This window comes from Aythya ferina (assembly GCF_964211825.1).
Source record: "Aythya ferina genome assembly, chromosome: 2".
In the NCBI taxonomy this organism is placed as follows: Eukaryota; Metazoa; Chordata; class Aves; order Anseriformes; family Anatidae; genus Aythya; species Aythya ferina.
The window spans coordinates 99073872-99092549 of NC_140297.1; the positions used below are offsets into that span (position 1 = coordinate 99073872).

The 18678-nt window shown below is 42.3% G+C and overlaps 1 protein-coding gene across 2 annotated transcripts in view; it reads left to right on the plus strand.

Moving 5' to 3' along the window:
* The window catches only part of ZNF516 (zinc finger protein 516), a 105112-nt gene that overhangs the window by 67905 nt on the left and 18529 nt on the right, over positions 1-18678 (plus strand). The window lies entirely within an intron of this gene.

Here is an 18678-nt window from a genome sequence, read left to right on the forward strand (position 1 = left end):
ATTAACTAATTAAGCAGGTCGAGCTTTTGTGTTCTTCCAAACCATGTACCCCGAGGCTGTAGCGCCAGTGTCAGGGCTCTTTGGCAGCGCTCGGTAGGCACATAGGTTAAGGCTGGGTGAAGACAGGCTGCCAAGCAGATGATCCAGTGCTGCAGTTCAACAAGGGAAAGGGCAAGAGCTGTCAGACCAACCAACAGCTTTTAAATTGATGAGGAGGAGATGTGGTGGAGCTGGCATCTGCTTCCAGCAAACTGCTGGCCGGCCTGTTGGAGTACCAGCGCAGTGGCTGAGTAGGCAGAGGTGATTTATCCTTTCTGTCTCTGAGCAGCATCACCTGTTAAACGAGAGTTTTGCATCTGGGCTATGCAGATACTGTCATCAGCTCTAAGACTGGCTTAGCACTGAATAGTAAAATGATGCACACCATTTGTGGTTCTCTTTTTTGTTTGTTTGGCCAAGCCGGGGAGCACCACTCCCTGCAATTGGGAGCCAGCACATCTCAGGAGCTGGGTTGTTTGCCTTACTAAGTGCTACATCTCCCTGTAACAAGCTATTAAGTTGTTAGGGCAGGCTGATCTATCTTTAGACTGTATTGACCCATTATCACCCCCCCAGTCTCCATGTCTTAGAGGACAGACCACACCAAATAAGGGATTTCTTAGATCCTCTTAGATGTGGGAAGGAGCTTGATAAGAGACAGGTTGGCACCCAACTCTCCACAAAGCACTCACAGTAGCAGAGGCCGTTGATAGCGTGTTTCTAGGTTTGGAGGAGTGGAAAACCTCCAAGGCTCTTTGAAAGAGAGGTGAGACTTCTTCAGTGGTGGCTCTCCATTTTGAGGGTGCAGCCATTTCTCGCATAGAGACTGCAGGATGCAGAAAACAAAATCAGTAAGGATTTGGGGTTGAGAAGACTGGCAGAAAAACAGACAGGATCTTCACAACCCACCTTGAATTATTAAGCATGTCAGTCTGTAATTTGGAAGCAACTTCAACTGAGTTAATGCTGATACATATCTTTTCATTTTTGCAGTGAAGGTTAGAACGATTTCATGAAAGCTCCTTAAAATGAGTCTAAGATCCCAATATGCATTTTTAAAAATACTGGTTTTTATAAGGACGATATTATAATTTTTAAACCACTGCTTTCCACAGAAAATAATTATTTCTTGTGATTCAGTAATGTCGTTACACAAAGTATTGCTTTGTTGTTTTTCTCTCTTCTACCTAGTAACAAGATGACTCAGATAGTAACCTGGATAATTAGATGACACAGAAACAATTTCTGTTAAAAAATAAAAAAAGTTTTATATTCTTAACGCTACAGGTTAAGCCTGTGACCAATACATTTAGGGGATCAATTTCAAACTGAAATAGGATATGCATAAAAAATTCAGCTCCTTTTTTAGAGCACTGCACAGTGTAAATACAGGAGTGCGACACTGCAGTAACAATGAATTTTAAGGTAAACTATAGAGGTTTTTTTTTTGTTTTTTTTTTTTTAAGAAGAGCAGACCTGGTACTTGCACTTTAGACTTGGTTGAAAACAAGGGTTTTATTTTACCACAATGTTAAAAGTACTCCTTAGTTTTAACTGCTTTGTTTCTGTTGAGAAGATTTCCAGGATAAAACTTTACTTCACTTTGATGTCCAACACTAAACAAGAAGGTATCTAGCACAGTGCAAGTGCCAGTAAAATCCAGTTATGTGAAATTCCTGGTAGTTTAATTGAAGTCTGAATTTTATGTTTAGGTGGAGGGAGATTGAATTTTTTTAGGAAAGAGTTATTGCCTAAAGGAAGTTTTTCTACTTACCATAAGCACAAATACAAATCATTGAAAAAATAAAGAAGTTGGGAAAAAAAAAATAAAAGTGGTGTGGAGAGATGTTGGGGGTGGGGTGGGGCATAAAGGTGATGGGCATGTAAAGTGCTGTTTATTTTAAACTTCTTTTTCATAATGACTGGGACTATTTTGTCGTTTGTATTTACCTAGAGCTTCACTGCTAGAGTTAACTTGAGTGAAAAGAAGGAATAACCAGTCTACAGACTCTGATCTAAATACCCAGTTGTAGTAAATGAAGACTGGCTTTGCTGAGAAGTTACGATTAGTATGTCTGTTCTCACTGCATTACATCTTTAAAAACTGGCAGTGCACCAATTTAAGTTTCCTGTCCTGACCGGGCAGATGGGCAAGGAACCACAACTGAACTTATGTGAGAGACTACGTGGAGAGTTCAGTCAGTCAGAAGACAAATCTAATTTATCTGGAGTTAAGAGATGCTCTTACTTCTGAATAACAGTACTCCTGTTCTAGTGGGCAGATGACTTTAATCTCAGAGGGACTGAAGAACTATCTTGTGGTCATTTATGGTAAAAAAAAAAAAAAAAAAAAAAGCATGTGGTAAAACTGAGAATTGTAACTTGGAATGTCTTTGGATGACTTTAACTGCGAAACCATCCATTCTCTGTGATACGTTTTTCTTATGGAGCAGAGGGGGAAGCACAACAAAATTAGGGAGAAAGATTATTGCTGAGTAGCAAGAAGGATGTATTCTCAAGGTGGTGGAAGGATGTAGAGGCAAAAGCTCCAAAAGGCACCTTTATGGTTTTGACTAAGGCAAAACAAGCTGTGACTAGCTTTTCCACAGGCTGGATAATACAGAAAGATAGATAGGAAAATTCGAACAGGAAGGACAAGGGAGGAAATCATTAGAGGAAAGCTCTTTCATGAGAGCTCAAAAGAGATTCAAAGGTTGACTCAGCTTCGTAGTATGCAGAAGGCACTTGGGCTGAATTCTGCATGGCTGCTGTGGAGGGTGGGTTTCACACTTACGTCTGGAATATCATCCAATTAAATACAGAGCCTGTGCTAATGATCCCCTCCTCCTGGGGAATCCTGCTTGCAAACCCCAAACAAAGTGGAAAGAGTTACCTCTTATGTAGAATCTTTAACAGTTCTTTAATAGTAGACAAAAGAAAGCTTTAAAGACTCTCTCTCTCTCTCTCACACAAACAAAAAGTGTGTGTGTTTGTGTGTTAATTGTAGACATTGACCTTGGGAAAGTCAGTATTTCATCAACAAATATGTAAGACAGCCTTGGAAAGTCCCTTGTGAGCTCAGTGCTCATTTATATTCTGATTTTTTTTGAGGGAAACATTCATTCTGAAATAATGAAAGAATTATTATATAAATTAAACCTACACGTTTAAAGTTTTTTGTTTGTTTGTTTTTTTTGAGAACCCAGCTCAGAAGCACCTCTTTTTTGTTAAACTTTCATAAAACATCCTTAAACTGCATGTTTAGTATTTGCTACTGTTCCCCTGAGTTCCTGAATACTCAGAGGCAAAGTGCAGCATTAAGGAAGAGTGATTGGTTTGATCTCATCCCTCAATAAGCTAAAATGGAAAATAGATGCCAATCAAAGTACCAAGTGCACTTGGGTGCCTAGCGACAGGTATCATTTCCAAGTTTTCAGAATATAATGATAGATACTCACTTGTCTGAAAGCTATGCCTTATTAATTAAAGCATATGAAACATATGAAGTATGCTTTAATGCTAAAACAATTTATATATGTATATATTTAAAAAACAAACAAGCAAGCACTACCCCAAATCCTTAATAGCATTAACAAACCTAGGCCTTTGAATCAGAGACTGTTCTCCCTAAATCCTCTACCTATCTGTCTACTTATTTATGTATTTCTGCTGAGAATAAAGAGTTGGCTCTATTTTTCCTATTCCTGGTCTTTGTTTTAGGCTTGAAGTTGAATACCAAACATAAAAGCATAATTTTTTCATTGTTAGATTTGGCAAAATTTGAAGGAATTTTACATGCCCTCTGGAAATATTTTAAATTTAATAATGTGTTGTTGCTGCATCTTAGCTTGTTTTCATCTAACTATAAAAAAGCAGTCAGAAATGACCTTGTGGCAAATACTGGATTCTATCTTCATATATGTTTTCTTGTATGTGTTACTGCTCGTTGTTTTACCTTCCTGTTAATTGTTTTTAAGTAAAGCTTCTCCCCCTCTTGCAGCACTTTACCTTTTTATTCTGTAAGAATGCTCTCTGCAGGCAAAAATTTTACACTTGTGAGGTCTTTATATTTTCTTCCTCCACACTTTTATATTTTCCTGAGTGTCTGATAGAAAAGTTCAGGTGATACTTTCATGCAGAGATGCATGTGGGCTGATAACCATTCATCAAGACTGACTCTCTGAAAAGAAAGATACAGATTGGCATTACCTCATTCTGCTGCTGACTGCACAAACTTCAGCCTGTTTTGACTGAGATCCTTCTACGTAGCAGAAGCAATGGACAAAAGTCAAAACCTTTGTATCTGTTTTTTTTTTTTTTTTTTTTTTTTTTTTCCTGAATATGTTGTTTCTTATTAAAGTAATCTGTATTAGTCTATCAGGGCTATTTATTTCAAGGGAGTTGTAGTTTATTTTTTAAAAAAGGGGAAGGAGACGGGGGACAGTATAATATAGCATATTATGTAAGAAAAACCATGAAGGTTCTGTATTTCCTGTCCTTACTGTTTCTTTAATCACATCCCCAATCATTCGACCAGATATGTCCTCATCTACAAGAAGGTTTTTATACTCCTTGTGCTTGTGGTGGTCGCATTCATGTTCAACCAGAGTTAGTTTTGCTTATCATTGTTGAACATGTCAGAATACCACTGTCTTCTGTAGCCATACAGAAGTAGCATCTTCTGCTGGTTTGAAGTATGTAGATGCACAACCTCCATCCCACAGTGCCACACACTTTATTGTTAAATGACTTGAGTCCCATGATGCAGAGATATAAAGGTATGTATTGTCAATTGACAGCAGGGAAGCTCTGTTCAGAGACTTCCTCAGCGTACAGAGAGGAAGATTTTCATTTTACATGATTTTCCCAAGTTGTTGGTTGGTAGAAGGTGTCATGGGAAGCTCTCAGAGCTGTTGGCTGCATGTTCTCAGTCCAGCTTCTCTCTCCCCCTTTTGGGAAAGTGAGGAACTTCCACATCACATGTCTGCAGGTGCTGGGCTACACACATATCCTTAGTCCAAACACCTCCGTCAATGTAGCTCAACCTCTGCATGGAGGTATTGTCCCAAGCAGAAGGTGCGACGGGGAGGAACCTTGCTAAGAGCTGCACCTTGTGGGGCAGTACTGTCCCTGGGGGATACTTCTGCGGGATAAATCCCTCTTTATGCTTGTTTTGATCCTTTTTGTGCTTGCTTTGAGTTGTTTTCTGGGCAGAGGACCCAACAACGATCATGGGCATTTGTGGTGCCAGGGGTCACCAAGCTGTGTTTTGGGGGGCAGATCTCCACTTAGCAGTGAGGAGGGGGCGGTTGGCATGCTGTGGGAATGCTGTCCCCCGTGTTTTGTTTTGTTTGGGCTACTTTTGGTGCTGCTTGGTACTGTTTTGGAGCAGGAGGCCGAGGCCCAACACACAACAGCTCGTTACTGTGAAGGCCTCAGCGCTAGGCCGCGCCGAGGCGGCGGCGGGGCTCATCCGCTGGGCGGCGGCGCCATCTGGCGGCGGCCTGACCCTGGAATGGCACTGACAACGCTACTCTTTTTTTTTTTTTTTTTTTTTTTTTTTTTTCCTTTTTCCTTTGAATATGAAAGTCTCCTTTAGCTGTACTTTCCGATACTTATCAGCTACCGTAGTATTTTTTTTTTTTTTTGAAATGTGAGGTGCTGCGTTTGTCTTTATTTGTGTAGCACAACATTTTAACTTCATGCAGAGGGAGTGCGCCATGGGGAAGTCCACCAGAGTTGTAGTGATTTAACTGTGTGTCTTATTTGGTGTGGGTAGGTAATGCCGTTAGCCACACCACCTCTCTTGTGACTGCTTGAGCCACTACTATTTTCCTCTTTTGACTAAGGAAATGAAATCTGAAGTCAGTTTGATGCGACGTCTGTGCCACAAAAGTACAGTTACCACCTGAACCTTGCACATAGCAGCTGAACTAACTCGTAGATTAGATATATCTTAGTAAATGACTCTGAGGAGGATTTACCAAACACTTCATTTTTCTGACATCAGTCTAAGCTATATATTTGCTACAGCAATTATGGTAGTATTTCTTAGTGTGATGTTGGGGGGGGTGGGGGTGGGGGAAGAGGAGAGAGAAGAGGGGGAAGGCATGCAATTGTTTACCTCTCTCTTTTTGGAAATACCTGGCCGATCAAACATCTGTTTCTCAGTATGGTTTTCTGCTATTTGTGAATCTGAATGAACCAGATGTATTTCTTAAGCCCACTATTCTTCGTGCGAGTTTTATGTCTGTTGATCTGGAAGCAGTTCTAAGGAGCCAAGGGGTTGGGATAGGGAGTGTCTGGTCTTTGATGACAGGAGGGTATGAGTAAATGGTAGGTAAAGTGATGTGGGTGATCTGAGGAGCTCTTTTTTGATAACTTAATCCCCCCCCCCTTTTTTTTTTTGGTGGAGTTTTATGTGTGTAACAACAAAGCCCGCAGCTGATACCCCTCTCAGGCATTGGGGCTGGGAGGTGGTTTGGTTACCCCCTGTTCGCCTCATCCCTCCCCAATATACTGGTTAACCCTGCTGGAGCTCCTCTGACCTGCTGTGAGCTGCTGGGAGAGCAGATGGCCCCCCTGAGGTTCCAAAAAAATCAGTTCCATGTTAATTATTCCCCAGTGTTCAGGTCTTAACACCAAAGCTCCTCAGGAGGAGAGGTGTCAGTACTTCTTCTACAAAAATATACCAGACCACAGCTCTCACCCAAGAAACAATACATCTTTTCCCTGTTCTTGGTGGGATGTTTTACCTGAAGAAGGGTTTTCCGTTCAGATGGCAAGTGACTTTCTATTTAAGGATGCCTCATTTCAATAGCTGATGATCAAAATTTTAAAATCTCCTTTTGTTAATCCTGTGTCAGGCACAGGGATTTTTCATGCTGCTTTGTATGGGCTTGCTCTCAATATGGAGGTGAAAGGCAGCAGTGAGGTTAACAAGGCCTTTCACCTAAAATGGTGTTTGCAGTCTGCCGCAGATGCTCATGAAGAAGCTCTTTTCTATCAAACCAAGATTGCAAATTGCCCTTGAATGTACTTTCCTGCTCTCTTGTAATGTACGTAACAGCACTAAGGCTGGGGAGAGGTAGGAAAGCTGAAGTACTTTCCAGCCCTTCTGGTACTGTGTATATGTGCACATTTTCCTAATCCTTTTGAGAAGGAGAAATTCCAAATTAAGCCAGCCCGTGGCAGTGTTTTTCAGCATTTCTTTTGCTTCTGCATTTAAAGCTTAAGCCTTGGTACTAATTGGAAAAGTTGGGAAGCTTCCTATGCACTATATGCAATAGTTAATTCCGGTATTTAACATTTTAGCATTTTAACACAATCCTTTATTTATTAAAATGAGTGTATGTTATAAATAATCATGACTCACAGGTGCAGAATTACTAGCTAGTTGTCTATGAAGCTTATTTTAAATGCAATGTGTTGCTATTCCTTTTTTTCTAATAGATTCGATTTCTCACCCCTTCCTCCTTTACCATAACAATGTTTCTATTATTTGAAAGATTGAATAAAACACATTTACAGACAGTTCTTCTTTTTTTCCAATACATCTTTGAGACATCCCCTTGTCTCTTGACCTTTCTGATCTACATTATGCACCGTGGGATGATTCTCATCTGACTTCCTCCCCAAACAGAGGGCTTCCTCTTTCTTCAAATGGGAAGCCTACACAGCAGAGATGAATAGATGCTGGAATTTCTTGCGTCTTTTAGATTACATCTTGAGAAATATGTTTTATTACTCATTTTGCAAATTACAAATACTTCAAAAAGCAAGAATTTAAGTCAGCCAAGGATTTTGGTGCTCCCAAGGGCTGTAAAATTTACCTCTTGGTATAAAAGGAAAAGTGAGAGCAAAAAATTAAAAGCCCAAATTCCTTTAAGAGCGCTGTTCAGCCTCAAACAAGTGCCTTTTCTGCGTTCTTGTTCGTGGCGGTAGGTTGCAGGGTTCTTTGTCTATTAGCTCTTCAGGGGGATTATGGAAGTTGCCAGTAAATGACTGATGTCTTTAGTGATCTCCGCAAGGCTGTCACAGAGTTGTTTCAAGCCTGCTCTGAAAGGCCGTTTACTTTGTTGGAAATGCCTCCCATAGTTATTGTGACCATTTCCTCTGTTCCCGCACAAAAGAGCAAGGGAGGATACTGGATAGAAAGGGAAAGGAAATGCTACTTACCTAGCAATTAACCAGACTGTGAATATCGCTGCCATGCGAGGTCAACTGGAGCAAATGCCACCATTGGCGTGCTGGAGGCTCAGCAGAGGCAGCTGGGTCCAGCAGGCAGGGCCTCGAGCCTGTTTTCAAGGCCTTTGCCACACAGCTGCGGGTTTTGTGGCATGTGTATGACATGTTTGGTGGCTTGAACCCCATTCCCAGTGAAGGGTGTTGCAGTCACGGCAGGCCATACATCATCAACTGCCCTTGTGGCTGAACCAAAGTCCTCACTGGTAGCCCTTGTTCCCTTGGCTTATCCACAGCAGAAGTGTTAAAAACAACTTTTGCTCGATCCAACAGTAGCTTGGAGCATTCCTGCTGCTGAGCCTCGCTGGAGGAAACTGTGTCCCATGCTCACCTGCCCTGCCATGTCCTTCCCACCATGCTGGTGGGGAAAGTCTGGCTCCAGCAGCCTGGCCCCCAAATCCTTTTTCCTCTGATAGCCTGAAAGAAGTGGTGACATAAAGAAACTGATTTTCTAACCAAATACTGTACAAGTAGAGCATCTTTAAATACTTGTAATACTTTCCAAATAACAATCTAAGCTCACCTTTCAGTGAGGTACCACTACATTTGACGTGACTGACATGCAGAGTAGAGGTCCCTGACTGCCTTTAAGTCGGTGAACATAGGAACCAGGGTGGTAGCATGGCCTTTAGTATGAGAAACAAGGTAAGTTAGCTCACGCGGAGGGAGCTCTGTGTTTCCATAGCTGTGCTACCTCTGTTACCACGTTGGGCTTGTTGGCTGCAGCTGAGGTACTTCTGCAGAAGGCTGGCCTGCAGCACAGCTGTACCCTCTGCTTTTCGACTGAGCAGCTCTAGGAACGAGTTTTATGATGTATGGCAATATGTTAGCCATGCTTAACAAATGATAGGAGAAATGAAATATTGGCTGAGGAATGTTAAGCTGTATGGGGTAGCTGCCAGCCCCCAGTCCTGGCCTGGAAAGCCTTTTTCCTTAATACGCTTGAAGGAAGAGGAACAGGTGGTGGTCAAGAAGACGCTCTGGAGCAGACATTGTGGCATGTCTGACTGTTGGAACGAAAGGGAAAATCTTGAGAAAGATTTACAGCTGTGTCGTTCTGTGTTTGGAGTGGCTGTACAGGCAGGCTGCCACTTGCTTAAAAAAATAAATAAAAAAAAATCTGAGTCATAATTTTCCATCTCCTCTGCAAGTAGTTTTGTTGCATCAAAGCCATTTGGGCTTCTTTCTGTGCCTTAAATAATAATAATAATAAAACAACCCCCCTACCCAAGTCTAACCCTCTCAAATTTAATTATTTATCCTGCTGTGTTAATAGTCTTATGCCCCCTTTTTTTCCCCCCTTCTACCTGCACCAAAGTTAACAAGCAGGGCCACACACAATGAAATGCCCGGCAGCTACAGTGCGCCCTGGAAGTACTGCACTTGGGTTTTGGGCCAGTTCATACAGCATTGCTATTAAGCCTGGAATTACGACAAAGCTGTGTTACAGTTAAATTGGTATCATCTGGCCTAATCACTTCCTAATTTTGCAGAGCATTCCAAGGGTTTTATATCCCATAATTTTCTTTAAGTACATTATGATCAGCAACATGTACGGCAATGCCAAATTGTACAGTTTTCATTTTTGGCATGCTGTCCCTGCAAGTGTTTTGCACTGGTCCTGTGTAAGTATTCATTTCTCTCTCTCCCTCTTTTACTCAAACTGTGTAGCTAAGCGCTTACCACCCCCTCAAGATCCAGGTGAAATGACTGTGAGGGTACCTGTACGTATTAAACCCTTGTGGTGCTGTCACTCTGGTTCAGTCCCTGGTGGGACTGGCAGATGTTTTCCTGTGCGTGCACTTGTGCCTGAAGTTTCCTCCGGGAAGAAAAGCCAGTTTGAAGGTTTGTGGCATGGAGGCAGAGGCGAGAAGGCTTTGTGTGATGTGGACCATTCACTTCCACTTCCCAGCACCGTGCTTTTCCTGGCTGTAGCTGCAGCATCCCAATGGGTGATGGGGAAATGAATGCACTGGGTGCTCGCAGGGCAAAGTAGGGATGTGGGCCACAGTGCCCTGCTCAGGGGCTTGCAGGTGGCACCGGTAGCACAGTGCCAGCCCCCCTGCTGTATTCCTTCTCCCGGTGACAGTCGAGGTGGCCACACACACGGCATGTTCCAGGACTCTGCTGGGGATGTGAGAAGGATGCAGCAGCGATGTGAGTTGCAGCCTTGCTGTGTGAGGCTTGGCAGCTCTTTGAAGCCTCCCCACGGCTCTCCATTTAAAGGACAGGTTTTCTTCTGAAGTGCAAACTACCCCTATGTCAAGCTGGTGTGGATGAAGGGTGAAAAAGGCACTTGGAAATACTCTGATAACAAGGGCTGCAGCTCTGCCTGCAGATACATACAGGTTGTTTTGTGGGTCTTTTTCCCTACTGCTGGGCAGAGATTACACCTCCTTGTGAGAAACACAGAGGGAAAGGGTTGGTAAGTCATCGTGAGCTCCGCCATTGCCCCAAATTCCTTTGCACTATGTATCCAATACCTTACAAAAGTCCCAGTGAGGAGGTATGGAGTGACATGATAAACACTGAAAACGTAGTGTCTCTGTGGCATGCTGCCAGCAGCAGCCATTTTACCCACACATGCACTTCTACTTCTCTATACACTACTGCAGATGCTTTCTCTCCCTCACCCTCAGATAAAAGCCCATGTTGACCCTTGTAAGGCTGATGCCTGGGAGACAGGTCCCAAAGTACCTGGTGCTAGAAGAGAGTTTGCATTTGGGCTTCAGCTCGAAGTTTGTAGCGCTGGATGAGCACCTGTGTGAAGCTGAGGGTAATAGGAAGATATTATGCAAGGGAAGAGTGGAGTAATTTGCACGTGGAGCTGCTCTTGCAATCAGTTGGCCTTTGAAAGCCTTGTAGCATCAGTACCCTAGATAACAGAGCCAAATATCCTGTGATGAAAAATTGTATACAAATAGCTGGAAAGAAAAAGTTCACTGTAAACTTCCTTTTTTTTTTTTTATTATTTATTTTTTGGTGCCTCCAGTACCTAACAACATGTGCTGCAGACAAATTCTGGACCTGATACCCTTTCCCACTTAATTTCTCAGTTACTTTGTTGGTGCATATTCTCTGATAGTGCTTGAAGTTGCAGTAAACCTGCTGACATTTGCATCTGTAGCTGTGTGCATGGAAGATGGTTTCAAGCCCCTTTAAAAAAGAAAAGGAAAAAAAAAAAAGTGATCCTTGAAGTGTGACATAACTCTAAAGCATTTCTGCTGTGCAAAGGAATTTGTAATTTTACTGAGCTAGGGAATACCTTGCAGAAGGAGTCTTTTGTGTGCTTTACCGTAATTCTTCTCAGACTCAGATTTCACTCATATTAAAAGGTTAAGTTTCAAATTTAATCAACTAAAATTTTTGTGTTATTTTTCTTATCAGCTCAGTGACCTTTCACATTCTTTCCAAAATGCAAAACTAATGCAGTCAGTATCAGTGATAATGATAATAACGACCTAAAATAATCTAAAAAATCAACATGTGAAGTCCGGGACTGAACAAACTTTATTGAATTAGTCTGATGGTCGCCTATTCATGTTTTCTGCTGCCCAGATTGTAAGAGCTCAGTGGGTTTTGTTTTCACAAGCAGCAGGTGTCCTCCCAGACAATGCAGGAGAGATTAGTCAAATGGAGAATCAAGAGTGTTATGAGGGGCGGATTGGGCTGGCATTTTTCTCATTCATCTCGTGGAATGTCTCGCAGTTCTGCAGTGAAGAAGTGAGCAGTATAAAGGGCCCTTTGGCTGTTTGCACGCTGGGGACGTGGTTTCTGGAGGACTCGGGCAGCGTGATATTTTAGGTGCTGGACAGCGAGGCTAAAAAGTGACGTGCAGGTAAAATTAGAAGTTGTAGAGTGTAAAAATAGTAAAATAAAACAAGCTGGCCTTTGGAATGACTCCAAAAGCTGTTGTTCCTGGAACAGACAAGGAACAGGGAAGCCTGAAAACAAATGTGCAAGAAACATAACAGTTATAATACATGTTGAGTTCAGGGCTCTAAGTGTTAGTCATTTACACAATATGGAAAGCGTGATAGTGCTGCTTGGGAACAAAAGAGTGAAAAGAAAAAAGAAAAAAAAAAAACAACTGTTACTGTAAGGTTCCTAAAAGGCTTAAAATTGCCTTGCTCACATAATAATTTCCCCTCCCTGGCCCCACTCTCCAAAACAGTAATACAAAACTGCAGTTCTTCTCTCTGTACTTGTGAGATGATGCTTTTTTTGTCATCTGCATCCATCCTTAGGAAGTATTTAGTTGAAAGTTGGCAGTCACCATCATGCATCCTTGTCTTGAAATTGTTGGCCATGAGACTAAAAAAATAAATGAGAGATCATCTTAGAAATTCAAAGATTTAGATATGTGAAGGGAGAATGGAGATCATGAATACCAGCTAAACCAAAGGGCATCTAGTCTGATCAGTATGCTAAAAATGGTATCTCATTATTAAGACAAATCAAGCATTCCCATTATTTCATTTGCTAAGGATGTATAAGCTGTTACAAATGCACTCTAATAGATTAGAAGGGAAAAGGTAAGTCCGCAACATCTAGCCATGAAAAGAAAATAAAATAATAAACTGCTGAAGAGCAATAAGGAAAAACAGCGTGCTATTAAACAGAAACAAATTTCTCATTCGTGACCAGATGACTGGGAAATTCAGGACTTCTTGGAGAGTCTGGGACTTGTTTCCTCTGTGTGCTGCTGGGCTCTGGTTCAGGGCTACGTTACTCCACTTTCCCCCTGGCATAGCTGCAGTGCAATCACTGCAGGGTGAGGTGAGTTAGCAGACTGATAAACCACCTCTATTGGTCAACATCTGAATCGCAAGAGTTATGTTGGGTTTATGCCTTGTTGAAAACCTCAAACTTTAGCCAAAAACACTCCCTGTTGTTCTAAAATTAGTTCAAGAGGAAGCAGGGATATTAGTTGATCATGTGCTTTCTGCCCTTTAATATTACCCTCTCATCTGCTAGCATGCCCCATCATGCAGTATTGAGTATTCCAATCTAATTGTGTTCATCTGTTTTTGTGAATTATCGAGGAGCTGTTGCAGCTGCATCTAAAAATGTCTAGCAACATATAAAGCAAGGTGAGCTTTGCAGATGAGAAGCTGGCTCTCATATCAAAGCAAAGTAACTTTTTCTTCCAGTATCTCATTGTAGCAAGTGGCCTTGTGCTGTAGGGAAAGCTGAGAGATATGCAGGAGTTGTCTCTTGCCTCGCATCCTATTTAGCACTGTGCTGGGGTTCTGCTGTGTGATGTAGCTGGGGCAGAAAGCGGAGGAGGTGATGTATAGTGTGTAGAGGACATGAACTTGAAGAGAGGGCATCATCAGCATAAGACAAATCATCCTCTGCAAAACAGATAACAGGTCTGTCTGAACAGCCCGACCCACGCTTGGAGGATCCAACTGTTAAACAGGATCAGAGGCTCACCAGTGAATTCTCCATAAGTTCGTTCCTTGGCTAACCATGTAGGGATTTAGTATGGAAAGGCTGGGTTTGGCACACATCTACAATGCAGCTGTAGTATGTGGATTTAGCTTACGAGGGGTTTGGGGTTGCTGTGTGGGTAGAGTGAAGGGCAGGAGTAAGTCGTGCTTTCTGTCTCCTCATGGAAAGGATTGAATTTTATCATGCATAAGCAGTGTTTTGTCTGTGTAAGTTTCACATTCCACATGGTGTTCCACCTCTTCCCTTGACATTTATTCTACAAGCTGCAAATACACATAATTGGGATTTATTTTTTTTTCTGTTCATTGTGGGTTTTCCTGTGTGCGATTATATCTTATTGTTGTGATACACTCCAGTGCTCAGGGTGACATAATTCTCTTTGGGAACCTGGCACTCCTCAGGAGCCTGCAGGCGTTGGCCTGTCACCTTGCTGTCTTCTGCCAGTGAGGTTGGGGACATTTAACTCTTCATCTTAATTTTGTAGTCAGTAACTTTTCTGTTGCAGTTCTTTGAAACTCCTTCAAAATTGTCCATATTTGCAGGTCAGCACAGATATTTTAAGTGCGTGGTACATTTTTGTTGGACCTTCTTTTCTCAGGGTAAAATGCTTCAAATCTGTGCTACAGAACTGCTTTTTGCCTTTTTCCCCTGCCATGTCATTGTGTGGTACTTATTGCAGGCTTTTGCATGCTGCCCATGACTGTGGTGCTTATATTATGTTTAATGCATATATAACGATATAACGATGCAACTGGTATGGCCATCATGCCTCTCTTTTACAAGAGTAGTTTTAGCTTATTTATTTATTTATTTTATTTTAATAACCTGCTTTTATTTGTGAAAGCTAAGCTGAAGAACCTCACCTAGTACACTCATATTTAACTTGTTGTCTACTGTAACATCTGTTATATTCAGCATTGCTCCTTCCCAGATTTCACCCTCTCACTGCATGGGTTTTTGGATCATTTCCCTTCACTTGTCTTAGCTTGCCTTTTTTTTTTCCTCCCCAGAATGAATCCAATTTGATTATTTTCAGACTGTGTTTCTATTCTTTGCAAGTCCCTGTGCATTACTTCCTTGTCCCCATTATTTTTGCAGCTCCTCCAAATGAGATATTTCCTGGAGACCTAAGTTAGCATGCCGTCTAGAGTCTCTTTTGGATCATTAAGGAAAATACCAAGTGAAATAGGACCTAATATAGATCTTAGTAATATTGCACTTTCTTCCAATGTTGTCCTTTGCTTTTATTGTAATTTATTTTCAGTCAGTTTTCAAATCAAGCCAGAGCATTCAAAAGTGCAAATCACTATCAAATGTTTACTGAAAATCAAACACACCACATCTGCTCCTTTCCCTTCAACTCCTAGTGTTGCAGTGCTAGCCAGAAAAGGGGCCAATTTCTCGACAGTTCTGCTCTTCTGAATAGAAATCACGGTTTCATTGTCCTCAGGCTTGTAGCCTGGTTTACTTTATAGGAAGCCTCATGAATTAAAACAGCTGTGCGTCCCGTTCTGAATTTTGGTTTTGTGGAGAGTGGAGCTGGGAGGAAATAAGTGGAGTTTGTGTATGTGAGAGGGAGGAGGAGAGAAGGGGTTGCGTGTGGGGAAGGGGAGCTATTTTCGTCTGCCTGTGTAAGGTACATGACTAAGGGGTAGCAGTTAGATATACTTCTGAAAAAGCAGTTGAATCCCCAAGTCTTCTTGTATTTCTAGGCCTTGGCTTCCCATATCGTTGAGTGTTGTGTGTTGTCCTGCTTTGCTTTCCTGGGGTCTCTGAAGCTAAGTCCAAAAAATCCCGAAGAGAAGCCTTACAATCTAATTTAAGGGCACTGATACCTAAAGCCAAATCCAAGCTGGAGGCATGAGGTGGCATCAGCAGCCAGCTCCATCCTGAGCACTTCACAAAATTCCTCCCCTTCAACTGTTGGCCAGGTGTCTGCAACACACAAAACCTGTTGTTACAGGTTTTGTAACAACAAAACCTGGGGCTTTTTCAGGGCTGTGGTGAAAGGACCTTTCTCACTCTCAAGTGTAAGAGGTAAAGTGCAGTTTTGGAGAAGAAACAAAGGAATTGAGACAAAAATGAGAAGATGACAGGGACTGGAGGGAAGACAGTGAGAGAGTGCTTTGCCAAGAAGTCTTTCAATGGGGAACGTGAGTTATAGTCCCAGGAGATCACGCAAAAGGCATCCCATTCATGGCTTTTTGCTTTGACCTGGCCATAATAAAATCTCGAAAGTTTCTGGTGACAGTAATGCCTGCACTGCACTGGTTAGAGCAATATTTTATACCAGTGATTTAAAAGGATTGTTAGTACCCCTTTTCAGCTGGGGCAAGCGGCTGGGAGCAAGCAGAAATAAATTCAATCTATTTTTCTAAAAAGGCTCTGACGATATCACTGGGTTGAGTGCTGGCTCCTCTTCCTTTTGCTGGCATCTTCCTTCTCCCCCTGGCTTTTGCTGCCTGCACACCAGGGGGATACAAAGGGGTATGGGGCAGCCTTTTGGCCTGATGGGTGTCTGCGGTGTCGGGTACTGGGGAGGGCAGAAGGGGGTTAGGGAGACGTAGGCTGTGTTTGTGCTGTTGGGGAGAAGTGTGGTTTGGCCTGTAAGTGGAAAGTGTGTGCAAAGCTTGGGGAAGACAGGTAAGGGGGTGTTTGTTTAGTGTGTATTTTTATTTATTATTGTTATTTATTGCTAGAAGTACAGCTTGAGCAATTAATACAAATAATGCTATTGAGGCTTCCGAAGTAAGCTTTTAAAATGATTCCTGGTATGTTTGGTACTGTTTGTGTAAGACGTCAGAGGAACTGAATGCAGCAGGAAGCTACTGCAAGATTGTTAGGAGCTGTGTTTTGTCCTAACCTTACAAATTCTGATACGTTACCCTGGCAGCATCCGACTTCAGCTCTGTGGTGATTACAGGCAGCACCCAGCGTTACCTCACCGCTGCCTCCCTGCGTTTTCACATTTATTCTGTGCTGCAGTTTCCACCTGGAAAATCCCTTTTCCTTTGACGACTGCACTACCCCAAGGGGAGTGAAAGAACTGTGGCCATCTCCCAGGCTATATACCCACAGTCAGGGCAGAAAAAACGTCTGTCCATCTGCTGCTTCCTCCTCCTCCTTCTCCTCTCCTCATGTCCAGGCCCAAACCAAACTGTCTCCCTGCCTCATCAACAGCTTGCCTCAGCCAGTTTGGCTGAAACAGCATGCTGAGTGGGTTTTGGCGAAGCCAGGGACCCCCAAAGGGTATCAGGTGTGGGCAGAGCTCCCCAGGAGCTGCTGGCCCCTGTGGAAGGGCTCCGTCATCGTGGCCACAGGGACCAGGCCCGAGAGCGGGGCTGGGGGTGCTCGCCACCTCCCCTGCTCCCTGCGCCGGGCTCTGCTTAGCCAGGAGGTTGGTTCAGCCCCCACGGAGTTACTGCTGCGATTGAATGATTTGTTTTTGCTTTCCTTCATTATTTACTACGATGATCAAAGGACCCGCTCCTTGTGATCGTAAAGGGAAGCCTTAAAATCTTATTTAAGAGCACAAATATTTTGGGCTTTGACAGATGTGCTTTGAAAATAACACAGATGTGCAGTGTCAGATTTCACTGCTGCATGCAGTGTCTTTGTTTCAAACTGTAAATTTAGCCAGCAGTGCTGGGCATGTGCTTTCCCAAAGCTTTGCCCCCTGTAACACGGAAAAACAAGTTTGGGGGTTATGTTTTATTTTTTTCCTTGTATTTTTTTTTTTCCTGACTTTATCCCCTTAGAGAGTTTGAAAGGAAAATGATCTTAGCAGAGTGAGCACTCAGCCCTGCAGGACTGCAAATCTATGGGCTATTTTTAACCTAATTACCTCGAATTAAACAAAAGCTTACGATTTATTTATTATTATTTGTTTTTGGCTTGAGTTGAAGATGAGGGTAAAGGGGACTTTATTTGCAGTGAGACTCCAGCTGAAGCCGTACTTCCATTGTGCCGTTTAGAAAAATGCCCGTGGCACTGTGTCCTGCTAAGGAACAGCACTTGATTTTCTGAAGCACTGCCTTTTCTGAGTTGATGGGAGAGGATATGCAGCAATAGAGCAGTTCACTCCTTTCCCATTCTCACCACTCCTCCTGATATGGTGATCGCTTTGGACTGGTGACGTTTTAGATGGAGCACAGGCTCCTTACACTTGCCTGGCAGTGGCTCATTAACTGCATGTTAATTGAAACTGAAAGTTTGTCAGATGATTCAATTCAGTTACATGTTAAATGGATTCAGTGAAGTAAGCATTACTGCTGTGATGAAAATCTCTCTGGAATTGATTTGTGAACTGATTTGGAGGGATTCAACGACTTTATCAGCAGCTCTGAGAGAGGAATGTTGTGAGAGCATGTGGAGGTAGCTGTGCTCCGAGCAAAACAAATCATACTCCTCTGTTCCCCCCTAAACTGCTTTAATTACTGCCCAGTATGTTCCCTTTCCAGGACATGTGTTAGACAAATTTGCTCTGGAAAGCTGAGAAGTGAAGAAGAAACTGGGAAGAACTGAGAGTCTGGTTTGAATTCCGTAATCTCAGTGGCTGAAAATGTTGAATTCCTTATCTCTCAGTGGATTGAGCAGTCGTAAAATTTACCTAAAGTTTGACTCAAACATAAACGTATGTTAAAATAAAAATGTATCTCCTTTAAACTAACGGACAAAAAATTCAAAATTTACGTTCTTCATAACTCATCTTTTATATTGGGCCACTGCAAAAGTCCCTCTTAAGTGAGCAATTTATGTTGTATGCTGTATCTGCTTATATGCTTGGTTTCAGTGTGGAGCCAATTTTTATTGCTGAGTTATAAACCCTTTGGAAAAAAAAAAAAAAAAAAAGGGGGCTTGTAATGGAAACGCTGACAGACCTTTAACTAGGTCAGTCTTATCTGGCTCCATTATCTTTGTTTTTGTTAAAGCATTAAA